The sequence below is a fragment of the Lygodium microphyllum genome, chromosome 8, assembly GCF_053477565.2.
Source record: "Lygodium microphyllum isolate KBCC chromosome 8, Lygodium_microphyllum_v1.1.10, whole genome shotgun sequence".
In the NCBI taxonomy this organism is placed as follows: Eukaryota; Viridiplantae; Streptophyta; class Polypodiopsida; order Schizaeales; family Lygodiaceae; genus Lygodium; species Lygodium microphyllum.
In genome coordinates, this window is record NC_141142.1 from 137928917 (window position 1) to 137951683 (window position 22767).

The window sequence follows — 22767 nt, forward strand, 5'->3', positions numbered from 1 at the left end:
CTCGAACGTTGTTTGGCTTGAAAACCCGTGGCTTCGATTGAAGATCCTTGTCTTTTATTTGAAGGTCTTCAGGCCAGTGGAATCAATAAGCGATCCGTGGATCTTGAGGCATTGGGCATGGATCATTAGACGATGCAGTTCCAAGATCTATGCCAATGGCAGTTCTACCTCGACCTAGTTCAATCATGGTGGCCATCAGTAGGCGGATGGCTGGATGTCGGCACGTTTGGGTCATTAAAGGGTGCCGTGGGTGATGGTTTTCCGCGGGTAGCCATTTCTTGAGAGTCGAACATAACCTGCAACAAAAGTCGTGCCCTCCCTAAGGGGTGTGTTTGCTTGCCGTGTAGTGTGTGGTGCTCGTGGCAGTGGAACTGGGAGATCGGTCTAACCTTGGGCAAGCCCTTGGTAACATCCCACACTTGAGGACCCAGCTTGTGCTTCGTTGGAGGTGCGGTGCGAGCCTTAGGGTGACAGGTCTCAAAGTCCTGCCCTTGATGTGCCCTAAGTGTGAAGTGGGGGAGGGGGCTAGGGAGAACCCCAGGTGCAGTGACTGTGGTGCTTTTTTTTTTTTTGAAATGATACATAGGCCTAAGTGTCTTGGTCGGAATGAGGAGGAGAAGGGGGGGGGAGAGACTTGCTCCAAAATTGGTGACTCTGCATGTAATCTTTTAGATTCATGAGGACATGAAGGGAGGTAGTGGAGAGAAAGGGGTGGTTGCATCTAGTGAACTGGCTATCGTTCATGTCCTCTAGGAGGCCTAGGCAAAAAGAGGGAACGAGACTAGCCCTCATCATGAGATGAGCCATGGCACAATTATCTATAGCGTTAGGGTCAAAGAATAGGGGAGGCAGGCCGCGCTCTTGTGGAGTCGGGTCCTGCTTAAGAAGTAGCCTAAGTAACCTAAGATAGTTACAAGTAGTTATAAAAGCGGGGTCAGGACATGAGGAAAAGTCCACAAGGAAGCGCATCATAGACTCGTCTAGGCTTTCTGCAGTAAAAAGAAGGGCATTGTTGAAGGATGCTATAGTGGAGTTATAAATGACGGGAAAGTCATACCACCCGTGGAGGGTGGCATCAAAATCTATGCCTACCCTTCGAGGGTACGCCATGTAAGTAGGGTCGTTCCGCTCGAACGGCAGGGTATTACAAAAAGCCATCCAGGCGAGCATGCTTATGTCGCATACTCGCCTCCTCCACAGGGGTTGGCTCCTATAGTTTTGTACAGTGTGGGGGATTTCAAAAATTTTATCTTGTCAGTAGTCGGCCGCTTCGGTGCCCCAAGAAATTGGGGTCTTTTCCTGCTCTTCCAGCCATTTTTTCCCCAACCGGCCACCGACGGCGATCACCTCGTCCATCACTTTGAGAGGCAGGACCCTTCGCAGACTGTTCGGTAGGAGGAAACTAAAGGAGAATGGCTCCTTTCCTATTTCCTGTACCTCCCACACCACCAGTTCTACGTGGAATCCTGTGAGAAGATCATCTGGGCACGGAGGGAGAGGCGGGGACGGTAGCACAGCTGGTTTGGCTCTCAGTTTCTGTCTGGCCTCCTCCACCATATTTTTTCATCTTTCTTTAGAGATGGCTTTTCTTTCTGCAGCTGGATCTTCTTGTGGCGGGTCTTGGGCCTCTGGCGAGGGGGGTTGCGGGACTACGTCTTCCCTGAATCGATTCACATCGATTTCCAGCTCTGCTTCTTCCCCCTGTCGTTCTGCGTGTACTGCTTCTTCCTCGAACCCGAGGGCATCTATCTCCTGGGGGGTTAGGCCGGCCCGCATTAGGTATTTCCATTGTTCCTCCAAACTCAGCCTAACCTCCACCGATAATGGTAGCATCTGTAGTCCAGCATGTAGGGCTCTTCTTGCCATGCCGAGCTTCCTCTGCACTGCTTCCAATGGCTCTCCTTGTGCTGTGTGGTTGGCATCCAAGATGGTATCGAGGAAGGCCTTCTGTTGAGTGAAGGCCACTTGGGCTGCCTCCGCCTTGCTCTCTGCGATGATTTTCTCTTTTTCTGTTAGAGCAAGGTGGCGCGCCAGTGTCTTCACCCTCTTCTCGTTGTGCGCGGCCCACTCCTCTGTCCTTTTGTTCATTACTTCCAGGCCCTCTCCCTTGTCTTAAGGTCAGCATCATGATTTTCTGTCCATAATCCTCTAGTTCCCTAACTAGCCTCTCTTGTTCTTCTCTTTCAGAGGTCAGCTGATCTGTTAGGCGCTTGAGTTCCTTCTCCTGCTCCTCCATGCCCCGTTGTCTTTCTTCGTCCCTGGCATTCAGCTCCACCCCGAGTGCATCAACCTCAGCAGCTTTCGCAGCAAGCTCCTGGTACTGCACTATTAGGAGCTTGTGCCCTCTTTGCATGCTTACTAACTCTTGCGTCTCGTTTTCGAGTAGCTGCCTCCAATGTTCCTCCCTCTCATCCATAGCCTTCAGTTCTTGTTTCAGATCTGCAATCTCGCGCTGCTGCAAGGCTATCATTCTTGTCTTGTCCAGCTGGAAGGCAGCCATGGTTTCCTTCTCGGCTACCAACTCAACCACGGCTATTTTGCATTCCTCCTTCGCTCTCTCCAATTGGGAGAGCAGCTCGGCGACGTATTCGTCATAATTAGCCGGTGCCATCATCGTTGCGTGAATGGGCGAGGTAGAGGCTTCGACTTTTTGCTTTTTGGGCTCTTGCCTGAACTCTGCATCCGTGGCTGGCCTTTTCTATCATGTGGCTGTAGTCTTCGTGCTCTGCCCCTGGCCCATTTCCTTGTTGATAAAATACTGCATCCACGCCATGAAGTTTGACACATCTGTGCTAGTGGGGATGCTGGGGGTGATGGTGGTGAGTTCCGTGGGAGGTACCAAGAGGGTAGGGATCGGATGGAGCGAGGCCTTGCCTTTGCCTTCGGAGACTGGAGGTGGCACGAACTCTGGCACCTGTGTGCTGGATCCTGGCCCCTCTTCTCTGCACGGGCTCAGGTTCCTTAGTGCGTCTGCTCGGCACTGCTGTTCGATGGACCGTCGGGTGGCCTCCGCCAGGCCCTCTTCATCCTTCCTTCGTAGCTCCTCCTCTTCTTCCTCCGCTTTTCTCTTGCTTTCCTCCTCCCTTTTCTTCTGCTCCTCCTGCTTTTTCCCTTTCTGTTCTTTTTCCCTCCTTTTCTCTGCTTCAGCTTCTTGTTTTGACGCCTCCTTGGCTTTCTGTAACTCCTCTTTTTCCCTCTACTCCTCCTGTCTCTTTTTTCTCTCTCTCTCCTTTGCTTCTTTCAGGGATTCCTTCTTCGCCCTTTCCAAGTCTTCCCTTTCTTTCTTCCTGCCTTCATCACTCTTCTTCTTTCCCTGCGCCGCCTTCTTCTTCATTGTCCTAATTGTCTTCTTACTAGTTTGTCCCTCCCCTTCCTCTTCTGTTTCCGTTCTATCGGTGGACCTATCTTTGTCCGGGGGCGACCTCTCCGGCGTTTCTCCTTCTCCCTCCTCCGGCTCTTGTGCTTCCTTTACTACCTCTTGAATGAGTGCAGTCAAGACTCCTCCGTAGCCGATGAAAGAGGCCTTGGAGGAGGCTTTCTTCCTTTCCGTCACCTTAGAAGCCGGAGATTCTCCTCCTGTTAGTGCACTTCCCAGGGCTAGTGCCTTGGCCGCTTGATCAATCGTCTTCCGCACGTAGCCATTCCAATCCACCTCGTTTAGAGTGTGGGCTACTACATTCTCCAGCATTGGCATGCTAATCCGATGCATTAAGGAATTGTAACGTTGGCTGGAGAAGAGCACGTGCACCAACTTGGCCTGCAACCTGGCGTCTGTGTCAGGGATGTCCTGGATGCTTATGCCGTCGTTCGTGAGCACCTCTTCCTTCTTCATTTTCAGCAAGGCATAAACATCCCTTTTTTGTCGCCTTTCTGTCCTAGGTACCAATCCCAGAGCCTTTTCCACCAAGGCTGGATCCAACACTTGCCCCTGCTTTGCACCCTCTCCTCGGCCCACTGTTACAATGCCACCTTCCTGGTCCGGATTGTATGTTCTGAGGAATTCTACGCATTTAAAGTGATCCGGCTCCTGCGAGAATTTTTCAATGTACTTTGTAAGGTTGCACTGTTCCACTACCCTCCTGTGGCTGCCTCCTCTTTCGCCACCACGACTCCGATGTTGTGGATGGTTCGGAACTTGAGCTGGCCGAAGGCGCGGTTCTCCAATTGGATGCAATACTGCTCCCTTTTCTTGTCAGTAAACGGGAGTCGATGGGCGCGGTCTTGCTGTGACATTTTCTGCTCCTGCATAATTCGTAACTTTCGTTAGTATTTTCCACATAGCACTTTGCTGTTTATGCGAGAATAAAAACTCTTGACTAATTTTATTTTATTTTTGGAAGCCATTTTTCTCATACTAATGCTTATGCTTTTCACTACTTTTACTTTACTATACCCCCTTTTTATTCATTTCCTATCTGATTCTTTTCACCTTCACCACATACACACATACATACCCACATACCCCCTCCTCTTCCGACTAAAAGAAGAATCCTTCCTAGGATTGGGGGTTAAAAGGTGAAGGGCGTTGGTCCTGTTGGGGTAGGACTTTACGTGTGAAGAAGCCACGTGTAGAATTTTGGATTGTATTCTAGTTGAGCATGACAATCAAGAGCAGCTGGTTGGATAGAGACTTGGGAGATGTAGGTCAAGACATCGTGAAAGAGATCTCCAGTATTAAGGCAGCTGGCGACATGTAATTCCTCTTCCGTGAGGAATTGATCAATATAGGGGTGGGCGAGCACATGGTCGTCCAAATGCTGATTGCGGGTGATAGCCAAAACCCTAAACGAGATAGGTGCCACATAAGTGGGGTCATATTCTATGGTTTTAACTGCCCTACGTTGCTCAGCATTGGTCATTATTCGGCAACCTTTTTTCTCCCATTGGATTCTCAGAGCAAACCACTACTGCAAGAACGTGGAAGGCGAGCTTGCCATTTGCGTGAGCTCTTGCATCTCGTGTTCAGGAACAGAACGAGGAGGCTTACGATATGAAGTGACTAGGCGTCTGAGGGCCACTTGCTCCTTTGAGATTTCGTCGTTTGCTATCAGTTCGGCAGCGATTTTGGGGGATTTAGTAGCCATAAGTTCGTATTCTTCCCAAGTGCATGGTAATGCACGAACCTCCGAAGCAAGGGTTTTGTCAAGAAGGCCTAGGCCTAGCCTCTCATAACTTCTAGCAAATGTAGTGAAAGTTTCGTCCAACATCTTGATGCAGGTTATTAAGTCATCTCCAGAGGTCGTGGCAAGGTCCTTAGCCAAGGAGAGGAAAGGTCGTATCGTGTATGAAGGTTTAAGACCTGCTAGTGGGGATGGTGCAACTGGACTGGATAGTGGTGACTCCCTCATTGGTGTCACAGGTTAGGCTTTACACTCCGAAGCACTTTGAGGTGCTGTAGGAAGCTCTAGGGCCATGGGGGTTGTGCTGGGTTCTGAGTGAGCAGTCATAGGGGTTTTTAAGTTCTCTGGATTAGGTAGGTTTAAGGCCTCTGGCGTTTGCTTTGGTCAATAGATGAGCTGAGACTTACTAGCCACAGCTGGCAATGGCGTGCTGACTATGTTCTAGGCACCACGTGTGCAAGCCTCCCTCACTAGGGTGAGATTGCTTGTAGATGAGCTTTTTAGCTGGCCATTTTTAGGCACCCAAATCCAGGGGTTGCCCTCGTAGTATCCTTGTGCCCGTAAGAGATCTTTGGGAATCCATCGTGGCATGGCTGTGTGTCTACGTCGATAGCGTCTAGACTGCCTCTTAGGCCGGGACGGCTGATGATTTTGGCGGTTAGGATCGTGTTTGGGTGGTGTACCCGGATGTGGTTTTTGCCGTTTTGGCACCCACATAAGCTTGGACTCCTTGGCCTTGTGAGCACTCTTGGTGGGTTTGGGCCTGGGATCGAGAGCCTGGCACGAGGCCGTAGGTTTCTCCAATTTAGACTTGGGCTAGAGTGTGGTCCTAGGGATTTCTACCGATGGCTTCGTAATGGTGGAGGAATCATGACAGCCCTTGCTGAAAGTCGTCATTATACGGACGTTGCTAATAGCAAGATGAATGCGGTTTAGGTTGTAATCCACATTACAGTTCGTTTGCTTCTTGAAAGTGCGACCCAATAGCGACACATTACCGGCTCCTTTAGTGTCAGGCAACACATGGAAGAAAGCTGGTAAACTTTCAAACTCGATGGAAACGAGTAGCTTGCACTTCCCCAGTGAATAAGCAGCACCCCCAAACGGGGTGAGGTTGGCATTAGTGGGCTGTAGCGTCAGTTGACCAATGTGTGTCCAATGGTCATGTGTCAAGATGTTGTAGTCGGCCCCTTCATCAATCAAGGCATCGAAAGAATACACCGCTCCTGCTGTGACTGTGATTCATAGATACGCCGGTGCCACTGCTTCTTCATCTTGATCTGTAAGTTCGGTTATAGTAGCCATGCGGACGTTCAGTGGGGGTTCTAGCATGGGTGGCTCATGTAATGGATGGGAAGGAGGATAGTACTTCTTTATGTGACTGCCATTAAAAAAGCCTATTCCTTCACCGTCAAGTGTCTCCAACTCAACATTCCCTGTTCTACCAATCATGCGTACTCTGAAAGGCCCTAGCCCCCGAAACTTCATCTTTTGTTTATGTCCTTTTACCGAGTATAGCAGAACAAGGTCCCCTTGTTCGAAGTCTCGTTGTTTGACATGCTTGTCAAACCACATCTTTCGTCGAGCCTTTTCACAAATCAGAGAGTGAGTGGCAAGGAGTCGGGTCTCCGTTAAGTGCTCTAGCTCCAGTAAGTGGTTGGTCCAAGCCTCTCTCCCCTCCCAACACTCCTGGACTGCTAGCCTCAAGCTAGGGATGAAGAATTCTAAGGGCAAAATGGCTTCAGTTCCGTACGTCAGCCTAAAAGGCGTCTGTCCTACAGCCATTTTATAAGCTATGCGATAGGCCCACAAGGCCGCCATTAGCTTGTTGTCCCAGTCACTTCTCGAAGTAGACACGACTTTTGTAAGCACGTTGACTAAGATTTTATTTGTGGATTCGGCTTGGCCATTAGCCTAAGGGTAATAGGGAGAGGACTTCCGATGAATTATTAGGAAGGTAGAGAGCAAGTGGGCAATCACTTCATTAACGAAGTGTGTGCCTTGGTCACTTACAAGTTCGATTGGATAGCCAAACCATGAAATGACCTGCTCCCACAAGAACTTTGCAGTGGTCCTAGCATCATTCTTCCTCGTGGCTCGTGCCTCTGCCCATTTCATTAGATAGTCAGTTGCCACTATGATGTAGCGAGCTTGGGAATATTGTGCCACCGGACTAATAGGTCCAATAAAATCGATGCCCCATTTTTCAAAGGGTTGTCGGGCTATGACAAGGGTTAACTCCATCTTGTCCTTCCGCACAGGCACTTTGGTCCTTTGGCACTCATCGTAGTGCTTTACGAATTTAGTTGCATCATGGAAGAGGGTGGGCCATCATAATTGAGATTGTAGCACCTTTCGGGCTGTTGTGTCCCCACTAAAGTGTCCTCCAGTGATTCCGTCATGTGCTTCGTTCAATGCATCGTGCATCTCGTGCTCACATACGCATCTGCGCAATAAACCGTCTTGTCCCAACCTGTAGAGTTGGCCGGCTATCAGTTGGTATGGCTAAATCTTCAGGATAAGCCTTCTCAGCCTGGCCTTCTCAATGGGTCGCTCAGGTAGTCCGTTCTCTAGTACTTGCACTATGTCTTCGGCCCAATACGGTGTTAGATCAGATTTAAATAATTCTTTCTCACTAGACAAGTTAAAGAGATGAGCATCCGGCAAATCGTCAGGTATGCCTTGTCCAGCGGCTTCTCCTGTGGGTATGCGGGACATGTGGTCAGCCATGTAATGCTGCTTTCCTTTGCGTACAACCACAAAGAAGTCGAACTCCAGTAGCAGGAGTAACCATCTAGCTATGCGTCCCATAGCGCAAGGCTTGTTCATAAGATACAGCAAGGCCTGATGGTCAACAAAGAAGACAAAGGGAGTGGTCAACAGGTAATGCCTGAATTTCTTTACTGCAAATACCATGGCCAACCCTTCCCTTTCTGTCATGGAATAGTTCATCTCGGTCTTCGTGAGCTGCCTGCTGGCAAAACTCACCGGGTAGTCTAAATTATGTTTGCCAGGCTGGCATAGCACGGCTCCAATAGCAAACTTAGAGGCGTCTATGTGTACATGAAACGTTATGTTCCAGTCTGGGGCTCGTAAGATTGGTGCAGTAGTGAGAGCATTTTTCAACTCCTCATATGTGCGTTGGTATTCTTCAGTCCACTCGAACACTATCAACAGCTTGTACAATGGTCTAGCAATTAGTGCGTAATTTAGTACAAAGCGTCGATAATATCCAGTGTGTCCTAAGAAGCACTGAACTCCCTTGTAGTTATCGGGTGGTGGTAAGTCAACAATGACTCTGACTTTAGAAAAGTCAGTGGCAATGTCGTTCTTTGACACCACGTGCCCTAAGATGCATCCGTGTTTCACCCAGAACTGGCACTTTAAGGGGTTCAAGGAGAGATGATATAAGCGGCACCATTCAAAGACTGCTCGGAGTTTGTTTAAGTGTTCGATCCAGGTCGAATGGACACACAGATCATCGACAAAGACCTCTAACTCCTTGTGAAGCATGTCTTTAAAGATGGTGCACATGAGGCGTTGGAAAGTGGCAGGGGCATTGGTCAACCCGAAGGGCATGACTATGTACGCAAAGACACCCCACTCAGTGGCAAAGGCGGTCTTGTGCCTGTCTGCAGGATGTACTTGCACCTGGTTGTACCTTGAGAAGCCATCCAGGAAACTGTAGGCTTCCTTGCCTGCCACCCTCTCAAGCATGTGCTCGGTATACGGAAAGGGATAGTTGTCTCTCTTTGTAGCAGTGTTCACCTTCTTGTAATTGACGCACACTCGAATTTTTCCGTTCTTCTTCATCACAATGACTATGGGTGACACCTAGTCCGTGTGCTCAATTTCATAGATGAATCCAGCTCTCATCAGCTTGTCGATTTTCTCTTTGACAGCATGAGCATGTTTTGGATTCATGGGGTACGGTCGCTGCTTGACCGGCATTGCATCCGACGTCATGGGTATGTTGTGAGTCACAACACTCGGATCTACCCCCCATAGCTCTTCTAAGGACCAGGCAAATACGTCTATGTGCTCCCGCAAGAGAGCGACAAGACTCAACTCTTCTTCACCAGTCAAGTCATTGGCAATGAACACTGGTCGGGGTATCTCCCCTTCCAGGGCTAGGTTTACCTCCTTGACCTTGGCTGGTCCTTCGATTGGTTCGCTCGTCTGCCCTTGACGCTTGGCACCTAGCAGAACCACTACTCTATCCCCTTTTTTGAATTTAGTAAAGCGTTTAGGGAGGTCCTGCGGCTTTCGATGCTCTTCTGATTGTGCATCCCTGGGGTGCTTTGCCCTATCCTGCTTTGACCATCTGCGTCTCAGGTGGGCGGGTAAGTCCCCCTTGGTGCGCGGCCTAGGGATCTCTGGGTCGCTATCCAAAGCAACTTTCGATTCAGAGTCAAACCCTCCATCTTCGCTAGAAGAGGTGGTCTCCCCTAGTGGCCGCAATTTGGATGGCGATTCGATTCTAAGTATTGATGTCATTCCTGATTGGGCTAGGCCTGCTTGCTCAAGGTCTATGGCCCCTACACATTCCAACCACGCACGATCACATTTCATGCGCATGACTCCTTGCTCCAGTCTAAGAGCTTGCCTTTTCTGCGGCTTGGCGTCTGCTCGTATCTGCTCAATTTCTCGTCCTTCACTGTCGTACTCTATGGTATCCACTTCACCTTCGCTCTCATCACTGAAGGATTAGTAGTCTTCGTATTCATCGCAGGAATCTTTGTCATTCGACTGTCCATCGTCTCCTAGGGCTGGGTATGCCCCGTGTCGTTGGTCTAGAACCAGGGCCCAGTTACACATGAGGTTCAGCTCGTGCACCCTGGTCCATTGCCACTTAGGATCCTCTAAGAGATCCTAGAGCGGTTTGAGGTTGGCAGTCGGCTTGCCCGCTAGCTGGTCCGCTAGGTATTCCAGTACCCCCTAGAGTTCCCTTTTGTTGGATGGAACTTGGAAGGTAACAGGCTTAGGCCTTCCATGGAGGCTTACTGCCATCATGTAGACTGGTGTAGAGAGTGTTTCGTTTGTCTTGCCGATTGTTTTGATGGCCTACTCATACGCCTCATGGTCCGAGAATGCCAGGTCAATTGTGGCGAGAACGTGCATCCAATCCCGCTCATCCTCTGGGCATGTGATATACTTAGTCAAGGACCCATAGGGCTTCCTAACCTGAGTGTTCCCTTTGAGCATAGCAGAGATGGCACCTAGGTCGACTGGTGAGGTCTTCCAAGTGTCCATCTCTATTCTTACGGAGTCAGTTCTATTGCCAAGGAAGATCAAGCTATTACCCCAATCTTCGATGACTCTAGCGTTGTGCATCCAAGGTCGGCCTAATAGGACATCGTAGTCCACTCCCTTCATGACTATAAAGTCGATAGAGAACTGGACACCTGCTATCTTCACTGGCCAATTCTTCAAGACCCCAAATGGCTTCACTCTCATACCGTTTGCTAGCGTGACGTTAAACCTAGCAGCTTCGACAGGCGGGTTTTCCCAAGTCTGCAGCACTCCCAAAAGGCGTTGACGTGCAAGGATTTAGGCACGGAGTGCAGCGTCAGACTTGGCAATTGCGTTTCTACATCCTGGTCTTGAGGGTCTGCCGTGACCTGCTCTTGTGATCCCTCGATCCACTGCTTAAGGTCTTGCCATAGGGCAGGGTGCTGCCTAAGCAGATCTCCCAGGCTAAGTGTTACAAGGGTGGTCACTAGAGTGGTCAAGAGATGGTTAGATACTCATCCTTCCTTTAGCCCTGACTGTCCGAGCCAATGGCTACGGCTGATCTGTGGCTCTGTTGCGTCTAGACTTGGTCTCAGAGGCACTGCTCGTGGCCTAGTGGCTTCGGCCGACTTAGGTTGAGGTGATGACATTGGCATGCTCATGCTGGAGAGATCATCGATCTCGTCCTCTATAATGGGTTCAGCGTCTTTGAGATGTTGTTGAGCCTCCCTCACCCACTCCCTCACCTTTTCTATGGCCTCTAATTGTCGCTTTGGATGAGGGTATTCCCCTATCTTAGAGCTTCCCTTTTCAACTGTCTTAGGGGCTGAAGTTGCTGCCTTCGCGTCTGAGATTTTCTTCCCAGTAGGTAAAGACGTAGCACTCTCGGTCTTCAATGCGACCTTAGCTTCCGATCTCTTCTTTTTCCGCCTGCGGCTTTTCTTTCCTATTGAGGTAGCGTCAATATTACTATGTCCTGGGAGAGAGATGCCAGCCTGCTTCGTTTGGGCTCAGGTCATAACTCGCAAGGGAATAGGTCGGGGTTTTCGACACCAAACAGCCCCAATGGGATGGATGGCAAATTAGCTGAGAGCTAGAGGACGGCTTCCGCTTTGGGCAGTCTATGAAAAGATGGGTGATTCCGCACTCTGCGCACCTTTGGTCAGCCTTGTCCCTGTTTTGCTGCTCTCTTTCAGGGCAGCGTGATGAGACATGACCGGGGTGGCCGCAAGTCCAACAAGTGACTGGATCCTGTGGCTGCCCTCCTAGGCCTCTACCCTGCCCTCGTCTTAACGCCATCATCGACACGGGTCGATAATCCATGAGGATTGTGTTGCCCTCGTCGTCATGCGAGACGTAGGGGTATATGTAGGTCTCTTCGTCATTCGGCTCCTCCACGTTGTGCACTGGAGCGTCGCTCGGTGGGTGGGTCACATAAGGACCAGGCGGTCTAGGAATGCCTGTAGGATTTATGCCCATTCTAGGGACGACTGGTTTCATATCGTTAGGCGCGGGTAGAGCCAAAGGGGCTCCCCTTCTGAAGAATGGCTGCGGCCTGTTAGCTAGATAAGGCTGGCCGTAGGGTTGCGAGTATGGAAGTCTTCGTGGTAGTCTGCAATGTGCGACATCGTGTGGCCGAACCTACCGCAGTTAGTGCAAGGTCTTGACCTAGGGTCTTGACACTCGGCTCGCAAGTGGTTTCCGCCACAGTACACGCACTGGATGTGCGGGTGTGTTGGTCGTCTCAACATGTCTTGTATCTTGGCTAATTCCATCTTGACCTCAGCCAAGCCTTGGTCTATCTCAGTGGCCTTCCCCTTATCTTGGGATGATGGGTTTGGCCGCTCACTAGAGGTTGACGTTCTCTCTAAGCTTCGCGGGTTAGTCTCTTCTAGAGTTGAGCTCCTAGAGCTTCACTCTTTCAGCTGGTCATCGATTCTGATGGCTTCCTCAAAAACTCTAGCCACCACGTCCCGCTGCAAGCTTCAATTGCCTGCCAATGCCTTATATAGCTCCTCGTCTCTAATTCCGCTGATGAATACAGTTGAAACTGCTCTGTCAGTCGGTCGCTCGCCTAGAGGGATTCTCTTAAAGAGACTTCTCACGTGGGTCACGTAGTCGCGGATGCCCTCCTTCTCTTTCTGCTTGACATTCATCAAGCGTACTAGTAGGTTATCGGAGTATCCGGGCTCGGCGAACCTCTTGACAAAGAGATCCTTGGGATTATTGAAGTTGGCTCGCTCCACAGCATCCAAGCTTGTGTACCATGTCCTACCCTTGTCGCCTAAGCAAAGCCCGAATGCTTGCGAACGTTGAGTCTGGTCGTTGAGGCCGTTGGCTTCGTAGACTTGCTCAAACTGCTCAACAAAGTTGTATGGATCGTCATGCGGTTGGTACTTGTCGAGTTGCTTGGCAACAATCGGTATTTTGGCCTGGCTCTTTGAGCCCTGGTTTGCCCCTAATCCTGCAAGCAGAGACATCGCTAGTGCGATGGCACTCTGCTCTACTGCGGTGTTATCGAGCAGCCGTTTCATGAGGAGCTCGCTCAGCGTCAGGTCTCCCTCTAGTGGTCTCTCATGGTCTGTTCGATTCTGGCCAGCCAAGTTCAGCACTCGCTGCACCTCATGCAGCTCCATGCTTTGCCTTTGGCTCCTAGCCTGTTGATCCCTATTATAATCAACTATGCCTTGCAATGCCTTCCGGGCTAGCCTTCTCTCCTCCTCTAGGTCTGCAATGATTGCATCTGTTGTCCTGCCCCAGTGCTCGTACCGGGCATGCACATCGTAACTGCTCACCATCTGCTGTATAGCATCTGGGAATACACTCAAATCGAGCTCCTCATTAGATCGATGGTTTGAGCTTTCTTCCGTCATGGTCGAATTCTTACGCCCCACTGTGCTGTCAATTAGGTTGAATAGTCGTGACGGATCCTCATCGGTGGCGCTCCTTGCTTGGTCCTACCCTGCACTTCGCGTGTTTGTCTATGTCTTGGGTCCTCTCCTATTGGTGGGTTCCTTGAGCGATTTATCTGAGTGAGTTCCTTCGATTATTGAATACAAACCTCAATTTATGGTCACTCAGAGAGTGTGTTGTTCCTCGTGCACTTGTGCCCAATCAGGCTTTCAGTTTTCTTAAGTGTACTTCAAGTGCGAAAATTCAATGTGAGTGCCACAAGCAATTCCTCGGTGTCTTACTCACTCTCGCTCGTTTCGGGCCTGATAGGCTTGTAGGTCCATTTTTCGGCCGTTTAGTCAGGGTTTAGGGTTTCCTTGTATGTTTCCTTGTTCTCTTCCGATCGATCAAGTCTTGTGGTTCAGCAACTCGCATCCTAGTCCTTGGGTCCCTCAACTGTCTACTACCAACTGCTAAGCGGCTAGGTACTACAATTTCTCTTATCACGTGTGCCAGAATCAAGTTCTGAATGCCCGAAGGGTTTCGACAAGTTGTGCTAATGCGTGTTTGCCGGGTCGGGTCAAATTTCTGACAGATTTGACAAAAAGTTACACTCGGACCAACTGGTCCGAATTGCAGGGTTCGAGTGGGTCACTCCGACGGGCCAAATGGCACAGGGTCAAGGGCCGAATCTCCAGATCTGACTCAGACGATTTTTATTTGGTCAGGCCGAATGACAGGTTCGGACAGGATAATTCGGACGGGCCGAACGGCAGTTGGCCAAGGGCCGAATCCCGGGTGTGGCCAAGGGCCAAATGTGCCACATGGCAAAGAGCTTTGACTCGGACGACCGAGTTGGTTGGCTCGGACAGTTGCCTCGGACGGTCCGAGGGCCCGGTCCGACGGCCGACTAGGGTTTCGGGCCAAGTGGCCGAATGGTAAGGGGCCAAGGGCCGATTCTGGGACTCGGCCCAGAAGCGACCGCTCGGACGGGCCGAATATGGCGCGACAGAAACAGCATGATGCCGATCTTGCTCGATTCTTGTGATTTACTCAACCATTCCAAGCACAAACCTCCAGGTCCTATCTAGGATGATAGGGGAAGGGATTTATGTATTTGGTTAGCGTGGTAGGCTCGTCAATGGCTAGATCGGGGCAGATCGTGCAATGGCTCCCTCTCTCTCTCTCTCTCTCTCTCTCTCTCTCTCTCTCTCTCTCTCTCTCTCTCTCTCTCTCTCTCTCTCTCTCTCTCTCTCTCAAACTGAAACAATCACAAATGAGCTCTCCCTTGGCCTCTCGGCTCTTATACCCCTTCCCGGGCATGGTGTTGGTGCCCCCAATCACTCACATGCCGATCTTAGGCATCACTAGCAAGTATTTTACCAATTCTTGCACGATTTTTGCCCTGTTTTACAACAGTAAACCCTACCCTTTTCCGGTTCGATTTCCTAACTCTAACCTATACTAAATGCAACAAAAATTGAAGGTAAAAAATTGAAATAGATCCTCCATGCTTTCCAATCATCAAACAACCAAAATATCCCAAAATACTTACTTGTTTAGAAGATTAAAAGCACCCAACTTCCTACCTATCTCAAGCTCCGTTTCGGGGATGAATACCGTACTTCGATGCTCGATGTGAGGCGCGCAAGTGCTCAAGCTTGAATCCGTTGGTCCCGCAACGGAACCAAAATGTAGGAGCTTTCGTTCAACCGCCAAGACCCACGAACTACTTATTGTTTCAAGCGTTCCAAGCCGAGCACTAATGGCTACCTCTCACATAGCCGACACGCCATCCATATCTACGGGTGTAGTGAGCTTACCTCCATGCCGTTCGAGTTACCTCCTCTCCCGCGCACTCCGGTAGCTCCACGATCCAAGTGCAAGCTTCAAGCAAGCTCCATCCTCATGCTTCACGCTCCAAGCTCCATCACCGCGAGCAAGAGAAGAGAAGAGAAGAGAAGAGAAGAAGAGAGGAGACGATGGAGAGCTTCTCCATCCCACGGTCCCTCACCCTCACACACTCACTCCCTCACACTCTCCCACTCCCTCTCTCAAGCACAAGCTCAAGCAAGCAAGAACAAGAAGATGATGATGATGATGAGAGCTACTTTTGGCCACACACAAGAATGAGCTTCTCATTCACTTTTCAACTTTATATACAAAACCCTAAATCCCTTTTGGGCAGTCATCCCCTTTTTCCCTTTTTTACATGGCCGGCCGTAGCCTAGGCCCTTTTTCCCATTGTCCTTCTATCTTCCTAGCTTCCTTTCCACCGCCCGTCTACATTTACAAATTGCACGGGTGAGAGCCCGACACTCCTTGAATTAAACCATGATGCACTTACGCTCTTTTACAAAAGTTTTGACTTGCACTTTTCCTTGTGTGCCTTTCTTCCTTATTTAGGACTCTTCTCCTTGTGCATCTTTGTCTTCCGTTTCTCTTTGCCTTGGCCTTTGTCTTTGTCTTTTGCTTTAGCTTTTCCGGATTTTCCACCTTCGTTCATTTGAGGGTTAACACTAGTGCACCCCCAATGGCGCATGAAAATCTAGAGGAGCAAATGCCGACGATCATGCCTAATCATACTCATAAACACGTCAAGTCTCCAAGGTGAATAATCTCTGGTCGATAGAACAATCTAGGTAAGGGAAGTTGGTCAAATGGATGTGTAACTTTGAGAAAAGGATTGGCTCTAAGGGCTAGCTCTAGAGGTTTGTACCTTGACCTTGAGGATGTTGAGGGTTTGCTTAAGGCATGCCAGTTGAGTGAAGGGGGAAAAACATCATTCCTTGCAAGGGAGCCCTTCTTAGGTGATAAATAACTATCTAAGAACAATTGGTACAAACGGGTCCAACTATTTAATTAAAAGAAAGCTTTGTGATGGTCCCTATGGATGTTGATGCAATGTGATTTTTTCCCAGTTCTCTAAATGTCAAAGTGAAGAAATTTAACCAAGCATGGGTAAATGACAAGATTAACTTTGACTCTCTTAAGCTAGCCAAATGCCTCATCATCTAATTAGTGACAAGCAAGAATGGATTAACAAGATTCCCACTATCCTTGTCTATTATCTAGCAAAACCACAACCAAGAAAATGGGCTTAGAAGAATCAACAGTGAGAAAGAAGACCTTATTGAGCTTGACCCTAGTTTCACTTTGTGAAATGAGTTGAGAGGTATAGAATAAGTGGGAGCCTTTAGTGCAAGTGAAATATGACTACTTCTAACATTATTTTACCTACTCTATGAGGTGGAGGTGGGACTCGGCCCCTGCTTTTGGTCTTAAGACACATTCACATGTCGATCCATGTGGAAGACATTGTCAAGTGGGGAGTTTGATTGGGGCAACACATCTATTTAAAGATAATGCAAGTGTCCTAAGATGAGCTCAACGAGAATAGAAATCTTGTGTGGAACAAAGGGGTAAAAGCTCATTTGATTTTGATTTTCAGTACGAATACAAACTGTGAAAGCATGGCCTATTGATCCTTTATTATTAAGAAATTTAAACCTAGAGGTGTTAGAAAAGCTACCACAAGGATAAATGGCTTGTGGCAGCCAAGCATTCATAGCAATGTTGCTTTTTAATCCTTTGATGTTGGCTCTTCCCATCATTGCAAAGCAGAATTCACCAAGTGTTAGATTGTTTATCCACCGATAAGAAACATGAACTAGGTTTATACCATTGCGAGATAGGTTAGTTTTACCCTACTAATGAGTGGTGCTACAATAGTAATTCAACTTAGTACGAGAGGAGCTCTTAATTCACATAATTGGTCATTGCACTTGGTTGAAAAGCCAGTGGCGCAAAGCTACCATGTGTAGGATTATGACTAAATGCCTCTAAGTCTAAGTCCATGCTAGATGTGGCGATGTCTACTCTCTAATTGTTACCCGATTTTGACTAATAGGAGGGGTGCTTGTACAGCCCTGAGAGCATGTGTCAACAGTCCCCTCATGGCACTAAAAGTGATTGCCTTGAGGACTCTGAATGCAATTTTTGTACTTGACTTGCCCCATGCCATTAGTTGGTTGGGCCCCCCACAACATCTTGAGTCCTTTGCCCATGGCATGGATTCTATGACTCAATCTTTTGTACATCACCTCTATGTTTGTGTGGTTTTCTTCCTATGGACATGTGCCCTCCATGGCATGAATGGCATGGCATGCCATGGAAACGTATTCTCTTTCTCTACACAGTGTCTCTTTCTCTACACCATGTTGGCCCCTCACCATGTTGTGATGCTCCTCCTGGCATGAATGGCATGGCATGCTATAGAAACACATCCTCTTTCTCTACACCATGTTGGCCCCTCACCATGTTGTGATGCTCCCCCTGGCATGATCCTGTGATCCACACAACATGGTGTGGTGTCTCAAGGCAACCCCCCACCCCCATCATGAATCTCCTCATACCACATGCACACACATGCGTGTAGATGCGCATGCACATACCCCTTGAAGCATGGAATCCCCAAGCAACCCCCAATCCCAACTTGACTTGGCTTGATTTGGGGTGTATTGCTATTGATATCCTTCCCGTGCGCTCGTGATGTGACCATTTTGCTCTACCTCTTAGCATAAGCCTCCTCCCTATACTCCTTTGTCTATGACTCTTGATCTCTCTCATCCCACTTGGTTCGTAAATAAGAGAACCTTTTTTTATCCCCTTGTATTCATAGTGCATTCAAACCAATGCTAGTACACTAGATCCCATTAGGACTCTATAGTTAAGTGTGCTTGGGCCAAAATAGTATTGGGATGGGTGACCTCCTATGAAGTCCTAGTGCTACACCCTTTTGCATAATTGTTTTGTGACCATGGCATAGCACACCCCCCTTGATCATGTCTTGTCCTTCTACCACGAATATCATGGGAAGAGATCCCCCTTGTCGTGACATGGCACCTCCTCTCCTCACCAACACAATTGTGTATGGTCCTTGTGAGGGTACTGAACTCACCATGACACGACATCCCCTCTCTATAATGTGACAAATGCGCTCCCGCTATGAGTGTTGCCTTGCAAATCTCCCTTTGAGAACCACAACATGTTGGCCCTCACTCTACCTCAACCATGGCACAACGCCTCTCCTATGTGGAGTGGGGTTTTTACGCATTCTTAGGCTAGGTGGGTTGGGGGGAATATGCCATGCTATCATGGTGGAGTGGGATGGGATGAGGGATACAACGCCCTTGTTGGGGTGTACTAGGGTGTAACGTCCTGCCGCTCCCACATATGAACCCCCCCCCCCCAAATTCAAAAAAAATCAATTTAATTTTGTTTTTTTTTCCCCCCAGCCATCGCCGACAGGTAGCGAGGGGGGAAAAAGGAAGTTGCCGTGGAGGGGAGAGTGGATGACGGTGAGGAGAAAGGGGATGACGATGATGACTGAGGGGAGAAGGAAAAGGAGGAGGGGGAGGGGGAGGGGGATTCAGGGTGGAAGGGAAAGAGGAAGTCAACGTGGCGAGGGGAAGGAAGACGACAATGGCAATCAACATGGACAAGAAGGAGATGATGATTACAATTTACGAAGATAATGAGGACGAAGACGATGTCGATGAAGCCAAGGCCACAAGCCTACAAAACTCCCCGCCGCCATGTAGATTAGGTGGTGGGGGAGACTACCACCACTCTACTCCCTCCCCGCGATCTCTTCCCCCACCCCAAAAATAAACCCCCCTCCTTAAGCAACACACATTTATTCCTTCTCCCCCCCCCCCCCCCCCCCCCCGCCATCGAGTTGTAAAAGGGAGACTGCCTTACTTTCCCCCCTTGCTGCCAAGAAGAAGAAGAGGGAGAGAGAGAGAGGAGAATAAGAGGAGAAGAAGAAGAAGAAGAAGAAGAGGGAAAGAGAGAGGGGAGAAGAAGAAGAAGAAGAAGAGGGAGAGAGAGAAAGAGGAGAAGAAGAGGAGGAGGAGAAGAGGAGGAGAAGAAGAGGAGAAGAAGAAGAGAAGAAGAAGAGAAGAAGAAGAGGGAGAGAGAGGGGAGAAGAAGAAGGGAAGGAGAAAAAGAAGAAGAAGAAGAAGAAGAAGAGGGAGAGAGAGGGATGAGAGGAAGAAGAGAAGAAGAAGAGGGAGACAGTGGGGAGAAGAAGAAGGGAAGGACAAGAAGAAGAAGAGGAGGGGGAGGAGGCATCGAGAATAGGGAGAAGAAGAGAAGAAGAAGTTAGGGAAGAAGAGATAATGATAGAGAGAGGAAAGGAAGAAGTTGAGGGAGAGAAGAAGATAGGAGAGAGAGGAAGAGAGAAAATAATAATAATAATTAATAGAAGAGGAGGGTATCATCTCAAAGGCCCTACTCTATCACCTCTTGTGGAGTGGAAGTCTCTCTCATCTCTTGCAAAGGCTCTACTATCTCCATCCTAGCTACTCAAAGCTAGATGATGCAACCCTCAAGTCCATTGAAGTTCTACTCAAAGAAACATGCATCCATCATGGCCCCTAAGAGGAGAAGTTTGGGAGCTATGAATGCGAAAGTCACGGAACCTACACTTGGAAATGCCAGTAGAGATAACATTCCAACCCCCATCATGCAAACCCAAGTTCATCTATTGCATGAAAGAGGGTGTCCACACGTGTCCTTTCTCTCCCATTGGCCGTGGACCCATACCCCGTTTTCGCATGATTATCCTTCGATCGCAAGCTCATCTTGCTCCCCAACTGGCCCTCGCTAATGAGTACAAGACATGGAAATCCTGTGCGGAGCACGTCTACAAGAGAAGAGATCGGGGATGGCACCCAAGCAGAAAATGACGCGCATGGATGGAAACCCCACAACGAGCAACGAAGCCCCATGCAAGGGCATCACTGCCGATCCAGCTGTAATACCAGTCATAAGTAATGAATTTTCAAATTAATAAGAAGCTTACTTTGATTTCTGCATAAGGTGCGTTAGATGCCACATGAGAATAGGTCATGGAAAGGGATAGGTTTCATCCCAAATACTCGAAAGATAAAGTTGCAAAGTGCGGGTACCAAGAAAAGTAAATTAGATGTCGTGCGACAAACTCACACATAGCGTAATAGCGTTCTGACTCTCCTTTCCGTGAAAATAATAGATGGGTCTTTTCCCACACTGAAAGTATGTTGTGGCTTGCACGCTTGACGGATCTCATGATAACATAATCTAGCCTAGGCGAAATTCAATCTCGAATCTGTTAGTTCATTGGAATCCTGATTATGTGCATAGTTAACACAAACAACGACCATAAGGACTAGGACTAAGAATGCCTTGAGATCCGTCCGATAGCGACTATGTTTATCAATCCAATTTGGACTAGATCCGAACAAAACTCCGGACCCCCAAAAGAACGTTGAGAGCTCAAGGGATTGAGAAGACCGAGTCAATGCAAAGACCACTACTCCTTGGAAAGAAGGTTGAGTTATCGAGCAATGTAAGCGACCTATAGAACTTATATCTTGTATGTTGTTTGAAACCTTAACATATGCCTTGGTTGAAAGAAGAGTGTGATAAGTAATTTTTACATAGAATCACTCTTTGATCCCAAGGGGGAGAGAGAATAGGCAAGGGAAGGTTATCACAACCTTAACATATGCCTTGGTCGAAAGAAGAGTGTGCTAAGTAAATTTTTCATAGAATCACTATTTGATCCCAAGGGGGAGAATGAATAGGCAAGGGAAGGTTATCACAAGCATTCCTGCAATTTTGAAAAATGATATCATTGTTTTGTTGATTGATCTAACATCGTCTTAAAGATTTTTGCATTAAACTCATTGTTGGGATAAGATTTGGATTATTATTCCAAGTACCGATGCTTGATGATAAATACATGGTAGGGGTCTATGACCGAGTCAATGCAAAGACCACTACTCCTTGGAAAGAAGGTTGAGTTATCGAGCAATGTAAGCGACCTATAGAACTTATATCTTGTATGTTGTTTGAAACCTTAACATATGCCTTGGTCGAAAGAAGAGTGTGCTAAGTAATTTTTACATAGAATCACTCTTTGATCCCAAGGGGGAGAGTGAATAGGCAAGGGAAGGTTATCACAACCTTAACATATGCCTTGGTCGAAAGAAGAGTGTGCTAAGTAATTTTTACATAGAATCACTATTTGATCCCAAGGGGGAGAGCGAATAGGCAAGGGGAGGTTATCACAAGCATTCCTGCAATGTTGAAAAATGATATCATTGTTTTGTTGATTGATCTAACATCGTCTTAAAGATTTTTGCATTAAACTCATTGTTGGGATAAGATTTGATTATTATTCCAAGTACCGGTGCTTGATGATAAATACATGGTAGGGGTCTATGACCAAGTCAATGCAAAGACCACTACTCCTTGGAAAGAAGGTTGAGTTATCGAGCAATGTAAGCGACCTATAGAACTTATATCTTGTATGTTGTTTGAAACCTTAACCTATGCCTTGATCGAAAGAAGAGTGTGCTAAGTAATTTTTACATAGAATCACTCTTTGATCCCAAGGGGGAGAGTGAATAGGCAAGGGAAGGTTATCACAACCTTAACATATGCCTTGGTCGAAAGAAGAGTGTGCTAAGTAATTTTTACATAGGATCACTCTTTGATCCCAAGGGGGAGAGCGAATAGGCAAGGAAGGTTATCACAAGCATTCCTGCAATGTTGAAAAATGATATCATTGTTTTGTTGATTGATCTAACATCGTCTTAAAGATTTTTGCATTAAACTCATTGTTGGGATAAGATTTGGCAATTTATTCCAAGTACCGGTGCTGATTTTGAATGTCACACATAAATGTGATAGGACCTAATTAGAAAACTAAAGCTATCAAGAGAAGCGGGTGGGTGGAACTCCCGACGGGTCTGTCCTATCGCAAGGTGGTCCCAGAGAACTGGGAGGCTTCTCACAAGGTTTTACCGTCATTCGACCTTTAGGTATGGTTAAGTTAGAACCTAATTCATGCTGTTTTACGGGGCTGGAATGGGACTATGCCCTACGGGCAGAGAGGTTGAGCAGCACATCCCTCTCATTTCCCATTCTCTTTGAGCCAAGTGCAGCATAGGTATGCTTTGGCTTGGGTATCTATGCATAAAGGAGGATGTCCAGGACCCGATGCTAGAATACTGTCAGGAGACCTTGACCACTAGGGACTCAAGTTTCAGGTCGATCTTAGTGGGTTGGCTGCAAACGTTCTGTTGTGAGGTGGACTCGAGAAACCCTAGGCTACAAACCCCATAACATTCCATGGGAATGCCGAGCAGCGACGCTTAGATTTGTTTCTCTATGGATCGCTAAAACGTTCTTGGACAGCCAATAGGCGGTGGGCACGTTACAAAGGGTAAGGGAGGGGTGTGCCATGACATGGGGAGGGAGGGGTGGGCTAGGGTGAGGAACACCTATCTATATTGGCATGTGTAGAAAGGGGGAGGCATTTGACATGCCATGGTGGGTTGGGATGGAGCAATGTTGGTGTGTTGGGGGAGGGGAGGGGTGTGTCATGACATGATGGGGGTAGGTGGGGAACAAGATACCAAGTTGCCATTGGTTTAGGGGGTGGGGGAGGGGAAAGGAGTGTGCCTTGACA

At 48.2% G+C, this 22767-nt stretch overlaps 1 pseudogene; it reads left to right on the plus strand.

The window, feature by feature from the left end:
• The first annotated feature begins 15871 nt into the window (after nucleotides 1-15871).
• Nucleotides 15872-17323, plus strand: LOC148032919 (25S ribosomal RNA; annotated as a pseudogene).
• Nucleotides 17324-22767: the final 5444 nt, after the last annotated feature.